The sequence below is a fragment of the Triticum urartu genome, chromosome 6A, assembly GCF_056163025.1.
Source record: "Triticum urartu cultivar PI428250 chromosome 6A, HENAU_Tu73, whole genome shotgun sequence".
In the NCBI taxonomy this organism is placed as follows: Eukaryota; Viridiplantae; Streptophyta; class Magnoliopsida; order Poales; family Poaceae; genus Triticum; species Triticum urartu.
Window position 1 is genome coordinate 67,524,842 of NC_141878.1, and position 12,879 is coordinate 67,537,720.

Here is a 12,879-nt window from a genome sequence, read left to right on the forward strand (position 1 = left end):
AGAACAAAGACGATGCGGAAGAATGTATTGTCCATGGCATCCCAGAAGTAGTCGCAACAGCACGTGCCCCGATAGGATGGCATGGTTGGCGGTGTCCGTCGTGTCCTCTGCTTTCTTGTTGTTGCTCCCGCAGTAGTGAATCTCTCTGGCTAGGTGTGCGTTCATCAGGTTCAGTTCGACGGTGGCATAAGGCCGAGTTCTTTTCGCGCAGGATTCTGCAGAATTAAGATTTTCGAAAACTCTTAGAATCTGTTTCTCCCAAAATGTTAAAGTATTTCTTTTGTCTGTATTTTATGTAATAAAAAACTAGCACAATATCCCACCGAATATTGTTGTATGATTCGGTTGAGGATTTGATTTGATTCACCTTAATTAGCAAGGCATGTAATCCTATATATTGTGAATACAAGGGCCGCCCCAAATGTGGCGTGAATCACAGAATTCTATTCTGTTTCTTGGTATCAGACTAACACACGATCCTCCTGATCGCCTAGCTTGCTCCAGCCATGTCCACCGAACCCAACACCAGCCCCTCCTTCACCACGGCAACCCTCCCCGCCTCCATGAACTCCACCAACGGCGCCCTGGTCACTGCCGTCATGCCCGCCGCTACGTCCCCAGCGGTCAACGTCGCGAGTGTCCGTACCCATGTCCCTGTGACGCTGGACCTCCACGCCTCCAACTTCACCAAGTGGAGGATGCTCATCCGCGTGCTTCTCGGCAAGTACGATCTGCTCTCCCACGTCAACACCGTCACTGCAGAGGTGGACCGCACCGCGGACTGGGTTCGCGAGGACTACATCGTCCGCTCGTGGCTCTATGGGTCCATCTCGGACGAGATCCTTGACATAATCATGGCAGAGGACCAGACGGCGCACGACACTTGGACGCTCATCACCAACCTGTTTCTTGATAATCAGATGACCCGTGCTGTTTATCTCGAGGCGGAGTTCCGCGGCCTCGTCCAGGGCGAGCTCTCCATCACCGCCTACTGCCACCGTCTGAAGGCGCTCTCCGACGCCCTCAGTGACATTGGCACCCCCATCTCCGACCAGACGCTTGTCCTCAATTGCCTCCGTGGTCTCAATCCGCGTTTCTCGGACATCACGACGATAGTCACCATGCAGAACCCTCTTCCTTCGTTCAGCCAGACGAGGTCGCTGCTTACTCTCCGCGAGACTCAGCTCGCGAATTCCATGGCGATAGGGCACCAGACGGCCCTCTATGGAGGCGCGCCTCCTCATGGCGCCAGTGGCTCCACCTCCTCTGGTTCCCACCGCGGACCTGACCGTGGCGACAACACTCGGCATGGCGGCGACGGCCCTCACTACGGCAACACCTCCGGGGGTGGCTCCTCCGACGGACAGCGCAACAACGACAACTGGAAGAAGAAGAAGGGCTCCGGCGGCGGGAACAGCGGCCGCGGCCGCTCCAACTACAACGACGGCAACATCCAGCGTGGGGCGCCCTCGTCTATTGGCCCCTGGGTCTGCTTCAATCCTTATACGGGGCAGGCCCAGCAGCTGTTTCAGGCGCCCCCAACGGCACGGCCCAACGCTGGCGTTGGACTCCTCGGGCCGCGACCCCCCGTCCTTCCGCCGGCTTAGGCGTTTACCTCTCTCGCGTCGCTGCACGGCCAGGCTTTCGGCACCAACCCGCCGCCCACTCCTGCCTACGGCGGCACTCCGGCGTGGGACTGCTCCGCCCTCCTCGCTGCACTGAACAACGCCGCGACTCCTTCGACAGTGGGTGAATGGGTAATGGACTCCGGAGCCATAGCACACATGGCCTCCGACCCCGGTATGCTTCAACATCTCACACCCTCTCCTTCCCCCTCTGTCGTCACCATGGGCAATGGCTCCACCTTGCCCATATCACACACTGGACACACCTCTATACCCGCTTCCAATCGTTCTCTTTTCCTTCGCAATGTATTACTTGTTCCTCATATCATCAAGAATTTACTTTCCGTTCGTCGTTTCACCATTGATAATATTTGTTCTATTGAGTTTGACCCCCTCGGTTTCTCTGTGAAGGACCTTCGCACCAAGGCCGTGATTCTTCGTTGCAATAGTCTCGGCGACCTCTACGTCTTCCCATCATCGGTCCTCCACCACCACGCCCATGGACTCCTCGCCACCACCTCCACCGAGCTTTGGCACCGCCGCCTAGGTCATCCGGGACGCGACGCCATGTCCCAACTTCATAAGAACTCCTTTATTTCATGTAATAAGGCAGCCTCGCATATTTGCCACGCTTGTCAACTTGGCAAACACGTGCGCTTGCCCTTCGCTAGGTCTACCTCAATAAGCGTCGAACCATTTAAGTTGATCCATTGTGATCTTTGGACTTCTCCAATTTTGAGTAATTCCGGTTTCAAGTACTATCTTGTTATTGTTGATGATTTTTCTCATTTTATGTGGAACTTTCCTCTCCGGAACAAGTCCGACACCGCGGCTACTCTTATTAACTTTGTTGCCTACATTCGCACACAATTTTCACGTCCCCTTGTGGCCATGCAAGCCGACAACGGGACCGAGTTTATCAACACCACGGTCACCTTCGTTTCTCGTGCCCCTACACGTCCGCCCAAAATGGCAAGGCCGAACGTGCTATCCGCATGATCAATGACGTCACTCGCACTCTCCTCTTCCAATCCTCCATGCCGCCCTCCTACTGGGCCGAGGCTCTCGCCATGGCAACATACCTTGTCAATATACGTCCCTCCCAATCCATTGGTTTCTCGATTCCCTATATTCGTCTCTTTGACACAACACCAAATTATGCCGCCCTTCGTGTCTTTGGTTGCCTATGCTATCCCAACCAATCCGCTACGGCCAAACATAAACTCGCTCCTCGGTCCACTGCCTGCGTCTTCCTCGGATACCCGTCCAATCACAAGGGATACCGTTGCCTAGATATCTCTACACGTCGAGTTATCATCTCTCTCGCCATGTCATCTTCGACGAGACTGTTTTTCCATTCTCCTACTCCACCGATCGCCCCACCAATCCCTTGGTCGAGTTGGATTTCCTACTAGACATGGCTGCCACGCAACACACACCATCATACACTAATCTACCCCCAACATGCATATGCATGCAATACCACCCAACTCACCCACCCGAACCCCACCAGCCCCATCCCCACCGGCCCGAACCCCACCAACCCACTCCCAGCCAGCCCGCACTCCCTCGCCTGGCTGTTCTGCGCGCTGCCCGCCCAGCCAGCCTCCAGCTTTTCCCGCGCGCCCGCAACCCGCCATGCATGCAGACCCGCACCCGTCATGCATGGCTCCCCATCCATCCCTACGACGGATCAGTCCCGAGCCTCTCCTGGTTCGCAGACTCCTTTCTCGCCCGCGTCCATGCAAGCAGTCCCGAGTGGCCAGACGCCCTCCCCTAGTTCGGCGTCCACTGACTCCTCCACGACGGTCATGGTTCACCGGCCACCATCCCCGTCCAACACTCACACCATGGTCACTCGCGCTAAGCGTGGCCTCTTCCAACCCGTCGACCGTCTTAATCTCTCCGCTACTCACTCCGTACCTTCTCCTATTCCGGAAACATATCGGGGTGCACTCCATGACCCACACTGGCGTCGCGCTATGACCGAGGAATTTGATGCTCTTGTCACTAACGGGACGTGGTCTCTTGTTCCACGTCCTCCTCGTGCTCATGTTGTTTCAGGGAAGTGGATATTCAAACACAAGTTCCACTCGGATGGCAGCCTTGCACGGTATAAGGCTCGATGGGTGGTACGAGGCTACTCTCAACAACAGGGCGTTGATTTTGATGAGACATTCAGCCCCGTTGTCAAGCCTGCGACGATTCACATCGTCCTCAGCCTTGCGGTCTCTCGGGCATGGCCGATCCACCAGCTCGACGTCAAGAATGCCTTCCTCAATGGCTATCTTGACGAGGAGGTCTACTGCCAGCAGCCTCCCGGTTTTGTCGATGCTCGCTGTCCGGACTACGTATGTCGCCTACACAAGTCCCTCTACGGTCTTAAGCAGGCTCCACGCGCTTGGTACCAGCGGTTCGCTCTGTTTGCCCATCGGCTTGGCTTCGTTGCCTCCAAGTCGGATGTGTCCCTCTTCATCTACAGGCGTGGTCCAGACCTTGCTTATCTACTATTGTATGTGGACGACATTGTCCTCACTGCCTTGACGGATCTACTCTTACGTCACCTCACACAGCAGCTCCACTCTGAGTTTGCCATGACGGACCTTGGTGCCTTGACATTCTTCCTAGGCATCTCCGTCACTCGGACACCCTTGGGCATGGTTCTCTCTCAGCGACAGTATGCCTTGGAGCTTCTTCACCGTGCTGGCATGGTTGATTGTCACCCCTCTAGCACTCCGATCGACACTAAGTGCAAGCTTTCAGCTCAGGATGGTCCTCTTCTCTCCGATCCCACCGAGTATCGGAGCTACGCTGGTGCCTTACAGTATTTGACGCTCACGCGACCAGATATCGCGCATGCAGTTCAGCAGGCCTGTTTATACATGCATGCGCCCAGAGAGCCTCATATGCAGTTGGTTAAGCGCATTCTTCAGTACATAAAGGGGACCCTGGACCTCAGCTTGCACCTCTCGAGCTCCTCCTCTGCAACACTTACTGCATACTCTGACGCAGATTGGGCTGGGTGCCCCGACACCCACCGATCTACATCTGGCTACTGCGTCTATCTTGGTGACAACCTTGTATCTTGGCCGTCCAAACGTTAGACTACTGTGTCTCGCTCCAGTGCCGAGGCGGAGTATCGCGCGGTTGCTCATGTTGTTGCTGAGTGTTGTTGGATTCGTCAGCTTCTTGGGGAGCTTCATCAGCCTCTGACGTCTGCCACTGTTGTCTTCTGTGACAACGTTAGTACTGTCTACATGGCCTCTAATCCGGTCCAGCATCGTCGTACTAAGCACATTGAGATTGATATCCACTTCGTCCGGGAGAAGGTGTCGCTTGGTGAGGTCCGGGTTCTTCATGTGCCATCCTCGCATCAGTATGCTGACATCATGACAAAAGGATTGCCCTCACAACTCTTCTCTGAGTTTCGTTCCAGCTTATGCTTGCTTCCATACGACGCACAAGCTGAGGGGGGATGTTAAAGTATTCCTTTTGTCTGTATTTTATGTAATAGGAAACTAGCACAATATCCCACCGAATATTGTTGTATGATTCGGTTGAGGATTTGATTTGATTCACCTTGATTAGCAAGGCATGTAATCCTATATATTGTGAATACAAGGGCCGCCCCAAGTGTGGCGTGAATCACAGAATCCTATTCTGTTTCTCAAAATCTATCGTTCAGTTCTTTTCGGAGATTGTAGTTTGAGATTTGGAAAGAGTTGTGTGCTAAAATGTCTATACTACCCTTAGGCAGAAATTGTTTGATGAATTGTTAGCACTTTGTTGTTTCTAACAATATATTGACGAATATGAGTACGAAAGTGCTTTACAAATGTCATAAAAGTGCTAAATAATACATTAGAATGGATTTAAAGTTTTGTTCATTACAAAAGTGGATGAACTAAAAAATGAATAATCTCAAGGTACAAGACTTGCAACAATGGCTTGCTCCTCTCGTGGGCTGCTCGTGGCCGTCCAGTTGCAGCTGATGGCTGGTGAAGCCGCCAGGTGCAGATGGTTGCGGGCGGAGACGGGGCCAGCGAGGCAGATGTGCGGTGGAGGAAAGTTTGGCGGCGATAGAAGGAAATTCTGGTGGCGGCGGGAAATGGGCCGACGAGGCGGGTCCGGTGGCGGCACGGCAACGCTAGCCGTCGCTGCACATTGGAGTTCTTTCGCTCGATGCGAACAGAGGCCGAGCGTGACCGCACGATCGTTTTTCTCTATACAGTGCTGGAGGACTCAGCGGCATTCTAGGTGTAATTAGCTAATAGGATATGGGTAGACTTCTATTCGAAACGTTTTCTTTTGAGGAACTCTTCAAAATCTTGAGATTGTGGGAAAATCATGGTTTTTTGGTGCTTTTGGATTGCACACTAGGATTATGGGATTTTGGAGACCAAATCGAGTTCTTTTAACTCAAGATTTTCTAGACCGAGATTCTCTAAAATCTGCTCAAAAGAACTGGGCCAGTAATATGTGTCCCTAGGCTGCATGACAAGTGTTCGATGAAATGCATAAACCAAAAATAAGTTTTACTTCATTATATATAGGTAATCGGCTAGGTCCGGCCAAATAACTTGCAGCTTGGCCCCTCTAGCGGCTAGGGATGCACTCCATATGGGGAGCTGCCCAGGTCGCGGACTCCTCCATCCGGTGCGGGGCCGGCTGGCGCACTCCACTGCCCTATTGCGTTATTGTTGGGGAACGTAATAATTTCAAAAAAATTCCTACGCACATGCAAGATCATGATGATGCAAAGCAACGAGAGGGGAGAGTGTTGTCCACGTACCCTCGTAGACCGAAAGCGGAAGCGTTAGCACAACGCGGTTGATGTAGTCGTACGTCTTCACGATCCGAACGATCAAGTACCGAACACACGACACCTCCGAGTTCAGCACACGTTCAGCCCGATGACGTCCCTCGAACTCCGATCCAGCCGAGTGTTGCGGGAGAGTTTCGTCAGCACGACGGCGTGGTGACGATGATGATGTTCTACCGATGCAGGGCTTCGCCTAAGCACCGCTACAGTATTATCGAGGTGAACTATGATGAAAGGGGGCACCGCACACGGCTAAAAGATCAAATCAATTGTTGTGTCTTTGGGGTGCCCCTGCCCCCGTATATAAAGGAGTGGAGGAGGGGGAGGGCCGGCCCTCTCTATGGGCGCCCTAAGGGAGTCCTACTCCCACCGGGAGTAGGATTCCCCCTTTCCTAGTAGAACTAGGAGCCCTTCCAAGTAGTAGGAGTAGGAGGGAAGGAAAGGGAAGGGAAAAGGAGAAGGAAGGAAGGGGGCGCCCCCCCTCCCTAGTCCAATTCGGACCAGCCCATGGGGAGGGGTGCGCCCACCCTTTGAGGCCTTTCTCTCCTTTCCCGTATGGCCCATTAAGGCCCAATACGAATTCCCGTAACTCCCCGGTACTCCCGAAAATACCCGAATCACTCGGAACCTTTCCGATGTCCGAATATAGTCGTCCAATATATCGATCTTTACTTCTCGACCATTTTGAGACTCATCGTCGTGTCCCCGATCTCATCCGGGACTTCGAACTCCTTCGGTACATCCAAACACATAAACTCATAATATAACTGTCATCGAACTTTAAGCGTGCGGACCCTACGGGTTCAAGAACTATGTAGACATGACCGAGACACGTCTCCGGTCAATAACCAATAGCGGAGCCTAGATGTTCATATTGGCTCCTACATATTCTACGAAGATCTTTATCGGTCAAACCGCATAACAACATACGTTGTTCCCTTTGTCATCGGTATGTTACTTGCCTGAGATTCGATCGTCGGTATCTCAATACCTAGTTCAATCTCGTTACCGCAAGTCTCTTTACTCGTTCCGTAACACATCATCCCGCAACTAACTCATTAGTTGCAATGTTTGCAAGGCTTATAGTGATGTGCATTACCGAGTGGTCCCAGAGATACCTCTCCGACAATCGGAGTGACAAATCCTAATCTCGAAATACGTCAACCCAACAAGTACCTTCAGAGACACATGTAGAGCACCTTTATAATCACCCAGTTACGTTGTGACGTTTGGTAGCACACAAAGTGTTCCTCCGGTAAACGTGAGTTGCATAATCTCATAGTCATAGAAACATGTATAAGTCATGAAAAAAGCAATAGCAACAAACTAAACGATCAAGTGCTATGCTAACAGAATGAGTCAAGTCAATCACATAATTCTCTAATGATGTGACCCCGTTAATCAAATGACAACTCATGTCTATGGTTAGGAAACTTAACCATCTTTGATTCAACGAGCTAGTCAAGTAGAGGCATACTAGTGACATACTGTTTGTCTATGTATTCACACATGTATTATGTTTCCGGTTAATACAATTCTAGCATGAATAATAAACATTTATCATGATATAAGGAAATAAATAATAACTTTATTATTGCCTCTAGGGCATATTTCCTTCAGTTACTACCGCCAAACTCCACCGTTGAGAGCTGCAGTCCTACTTGGCTGCGACCATGTCCTGTTACGGCCGCTCAAGCCTGCCACCGGCTTTCGCTTGCTGCTAGCACACATGGAAGTATTGTGTGGCTTGTAAAGCAAGTTCCCTAATATATGACACCTATTTGTGTGGCCTTGAGTATTTTGGAGTTAATCTAAAGTTTCTGGGCCCTGAAAAATTCATAAGTTTTCATGCCTTTAATCTTTTCGTCATTTCCATGTTGTTGTTCTCATAAATGGGAGAGACGATCGACATCTTGCACTTATGAAGAACCTGCAATGACACTGATGGATGTTAGAGTGGTGACTCTATTGAATATAGAGTGTTCAATGCAGGAGAACACACAGGTGAACAAGGTTAATTGGTTTGGTTTTGTACATTTGTTGGTTTCACATTAACTAAGAAGAGTGTCATTCCTCGGACGGGAGGATCACATTAATTATGTAAAGTATCTTTCTTTGAATTGCAGGATCACGTTAGTGATGAGCAGTACCGAGCGTTGGTCAGAAGGATCATGTAAATTATGGAGAGTATCATTCTTGGACAGAAGGATCACATTACTTATGGAGTGTATCATTGTTTGGATGGGAAGATCATGTTATTTATGGCACAATCATTCCACTCCTTCACGTGATGAGCTCTGTCTGTGATACAAATGTACCTTCGCTGTACGTGGTTGGAGCTGATGTTTCCGGCAAATAAAAAGCTACATCCTATGTTATAGCAAAGTTCAATTGCTTCCGACTATAGTATACTATTGTACTTACCGATTACTTGATCCTAAGCCAGAGGGAGGGAGGGAGGAAGGGAGTGAGAGAGAGAGACAAAGGGACAGAGAGGTTTATATCTACTCTTATGTCCATTGAGCTGCTCAGCCTCATCATATTATGGTGGATGGGTTCGGGCTTAGGAGGCACCAGGAATTTTGGATTTGCACATATCCAAGGTCTTGCTTATATCACCTTGTGGCAAGGCGGGTGGTTGTTAAAGTTTTGTTCTGTGTACCTGCCATCTCATTTGGCCTGACAGTTCCTAAGCACGCAGACATTTAGATAAAGCTTGCCCGCATCACTAGTTGTGTTAGCGTGCCCAACTGAGTAGCTTCTTCCGCCCTCAACGGGGTCTTCTTTGCTTCTAGCCGGAGAGCGGATTTTCTACCGTCGTAGCGTCGTCTGATTGTGCGAGGTGATTCGTGATGTATTTCTGGGTGTTCTCCATTCCTCTTTTGTATGATGTGTGTGGTGTAGAGGAGGAGCATATATGTATTGGATACATACAGCCTACTGGGAAATGGCTCCAATATCCAGAAATTTGGATACATACAAACCGGCCCACATTTGAAGTTTGCCCTAGTTTTGGATATATGTATATATGTATTGGATACATATACGCAGACATTTGGATACATACAAACCGGCCCACATTTAAAGTTTGCCCTAGTTTTGGCGGCCCTCGGTGGTCCGGTTAGTATTGATCGAACCATTCTTCCTAGACGGTGGTTAATGACATAGATATTCCTTGATGTAGGCTCTCTTCCCTTTTTCTTCTACTAGGAAATTGTTGGTTGCAATAGGGCAAATGTTTTTGAAGGCAATCATCGTACTTTACCTATGACTTCATTCTTAATGTGGTTACATATGAAATAGACTTTAGCTGTGAATTACATACTTAGTTTTATTGAAAAGTAGATAATTTGTTGTTTTCTACACAATGGTGATGTGCAGGGCTTCACTCGTGTGCGTATAATTTAATAATTTTAGTATTAACAAGTACAGTGAACCGCACATTTTTTGGGCAGCATCTTTGTGACCAACTCTACATAGGTTTGGTGTAGAATATACTTGTTTTATTTAATCCTATATAACTAAATAGAGGATCCCCAATAAAATGCATGGGAAAAGAGCATGCAACCATATATGGAGAAGACACGGTTCAACATGCCACCCCGCATGGAAAAACTATTAGACTTATGCTTAATAACCAAATGCAATAAATCTTGCATATATTCAGTTTCAGTTCTCATAATTTTAATATACTTCAATTAACTCCCGCAGCAACACATGGAATATTATTTGGTGGTGCCGTTTTGTCCAAGTCTTCGGCCTCGTCAGTGGTGCCTTCGAGGACATTAGTAAGATCTTCGATGTTAGCAACGAGATGGTGGTGGGTGGGTCGAAAAAATTGACTCCCATCGAGAGTTTCACGATCCGATCTGACACCCAGATTGGGAAGTCTGACTTAGCAATATCCTGAATCCGATCTAACAGCAAAACCAGCAGAAATTTCTCAAGCTCCTCCTTGGCATGATCTGACATCGGGAACAGGGGAAGCGGCTTCGGGTCCGATTTGACATCGATCGATCCCGGAAAAGATTTCTCACGTTCCTCTTGGGTTTGATCTGACATCGGACCCAAGGGAGACGACTTCGGGATCCGATCTGATATCGACCCCGGAATAGTTTTCTCACGCTCCTCCTAGCCCTTGACTGAGACTGATCCAAGTGGAAGCGGTTTCAGGACCGATTTGAGGTCGGTGCTGGCAAAGGTTTTTCACGTTCCTCCAAGGCCTGATCTGACGTTGGGACCATGGAAATGGCTCCAATATCCTATCCGACATCTACCCCGCGAATAATTCTCACGCTCCACCACGGTCTGATCTAACATAGAGGACCAGGGGAAGCGGCGTATGCCGCTCCTGGGCTTGGTCCGACACTAATCTCTTGAAGATCATCTCTCTGTTGAGATCTGCAGTGTACTACATGTTGCCGAATCTTATGATCTAGCCCAGAGCAAAGGACTCGACCTGACCGAGGTGGCGACAAGGGTGACATCGCCAAATACAAACATCTGCCTTGGTGGAAAGATTGTGCCAGAGCCGATCTGTGCATCGATCTTGACTCCCATTGAACCACGTCGATCACCTAGCAGGGCAGGGGCTACCACCATCGCAGATAAATCTACCAGTTCCCTCGGTTTGGTATCCTAAGATAGGTGTCTTCGGATGATGGTAATAAGAACACCAGAGTTCACCATGGCTTAGGCTCTCCAATAAGAGAAAACAATACGTCTTGCTTGTGTTTTATTGCGTTGGAGTGTATACAAAGTACAAAGTACCGAGATATTTCAATGTGTCTACTACGAGCCTTGCCCCTCGGTTTATATATAGCATACCGGGGCGGGCGGGTGGTCCAATTGTTGGGGAACATAGTAATTTCAAAAAAAAAATCTACGCACATGCAAGATCATGGTGATGCATAGCAACGAGAGGGGAGAGTGTTGTCCACGTACCCTCATAGACAAAAAGCGGAAGCGTTATGACAACGCGGTTGATGTAGTCATACGTCTTCACGATCGACCGATCCTAGTACCGAACGTATGGCACCTCCGTGATCTGCACACTTTCAGCTCGGTGACGTTCCACGAACTCACGATCCAGCAGAGTGTCGAGGGAGAGCTTCGTCAGCACGGCGGCGTGATGACGGTGATGACGAAGCTACTGGCGCAGGGCTTCGCCTAAGCACTACGACAATATGACCGAGGTGGATTATGATGGAGGGGGGCACCGCACACGGCTGGAAACAATCAACTTGTGTGTTCTAGGGTGCCCCCTGCCCCCGTATATAAAGGAGCAAGGGGGGAGGCCGGTCGGCCTTGGGGCGCGCCAAGGAGAGGGGGGAGTCCTCCTCGTAGTAGGAGTAGGACTCCCCTTTTCCTAGTCCAACTAGGAAGGGGGAAGGGGGGAGGAAGAAGAGGGACAGAGGGAGGAAAGAGGGGGTGCCGCCCCCCTCCTTGTCCAATTCGGACTCCCAAGGGGGCGCGTGGCCAGCCCTAGGCCCCCTCCTCTCTCACACACAAGGCCCATGTTGGCCCATTAGTTCCCCCGGGGGTTCCGATAACCCCCCGACACTCTGATAAATATCCGGTGACCCTCGGAACTCATCCGGTGTCCGAATATAGTCGTCCAATATATCAATCTTTATGTCTCGACCATTTCAAGACTCCTCGCCATGTTCGTGATCACATCCGAGACTCTGAACTATCTTTGGTACATCAAAACACATAAACTCATAATACCGATCATCACCGAACGTTAAGAGTGCGGACCCTACGGGTTCGAGAACTATGTAGGCATGACCGAGACACGTTTCCGGTCAATAACCAATAGCGGAACATCGATGTTCATATTGGCTCCCACATATTCTATGAAGATCTTTATTGGTCAAACCGCATAACAACATACGTTGTTCCCTATGTCATCGGTATGTTACTTGCCCGAGATTCGACTGTCGGTATCTCAATACCTAGTTCAATCTCGTTACCGGCAAGTCTCTTTACTCATTCCGTAATGCATCATCCCATAACTAACTCATTAGTCACATTTCTTGCAAGGCTTATAGTGATGTGCATTACCGAGGGGCCCGGAGATACCTCTCCGACAATCGGAGTGAGAAATCCTAATCTTGATCTATGCCAACTCAACAAGTACCATCGGAGACACCTGTAGAGCCACTTTATAATCACCCAGTTGCGTTGTGATGTTTGGTAGCACACAAAGTGTTCCTCCGGTATTCGGGATTTGCATAATCTCATAGTCATAGGAACATGTATAAGTCATGAAGAAAGCAATAGCAATATACTAAATGATCAAGTGCTAAGCTAACGGAATGGGTCAAGTCAATCACATCATTCTCTATGTGATCCTGTTGTGACGTGAAGAAAGCATGACACCTAGATTGGATATGAACCCCTTCATCCAGACTCCTTCATTTGGTGCTT

General features: G+C 49.5%; 1 pseudogene; it reads left to right on the forward strand.

The window, feature by feature from the left end:
- Positions 1-506: 506 nt before the first annotated feature.
- On the forward strand, positions 507-2,074 carry LOC147963966 (uncharacterized; annotated as a pseudogene).
- Positions 2,075-12,879: the final 10,805 nt, after the last annotated feature.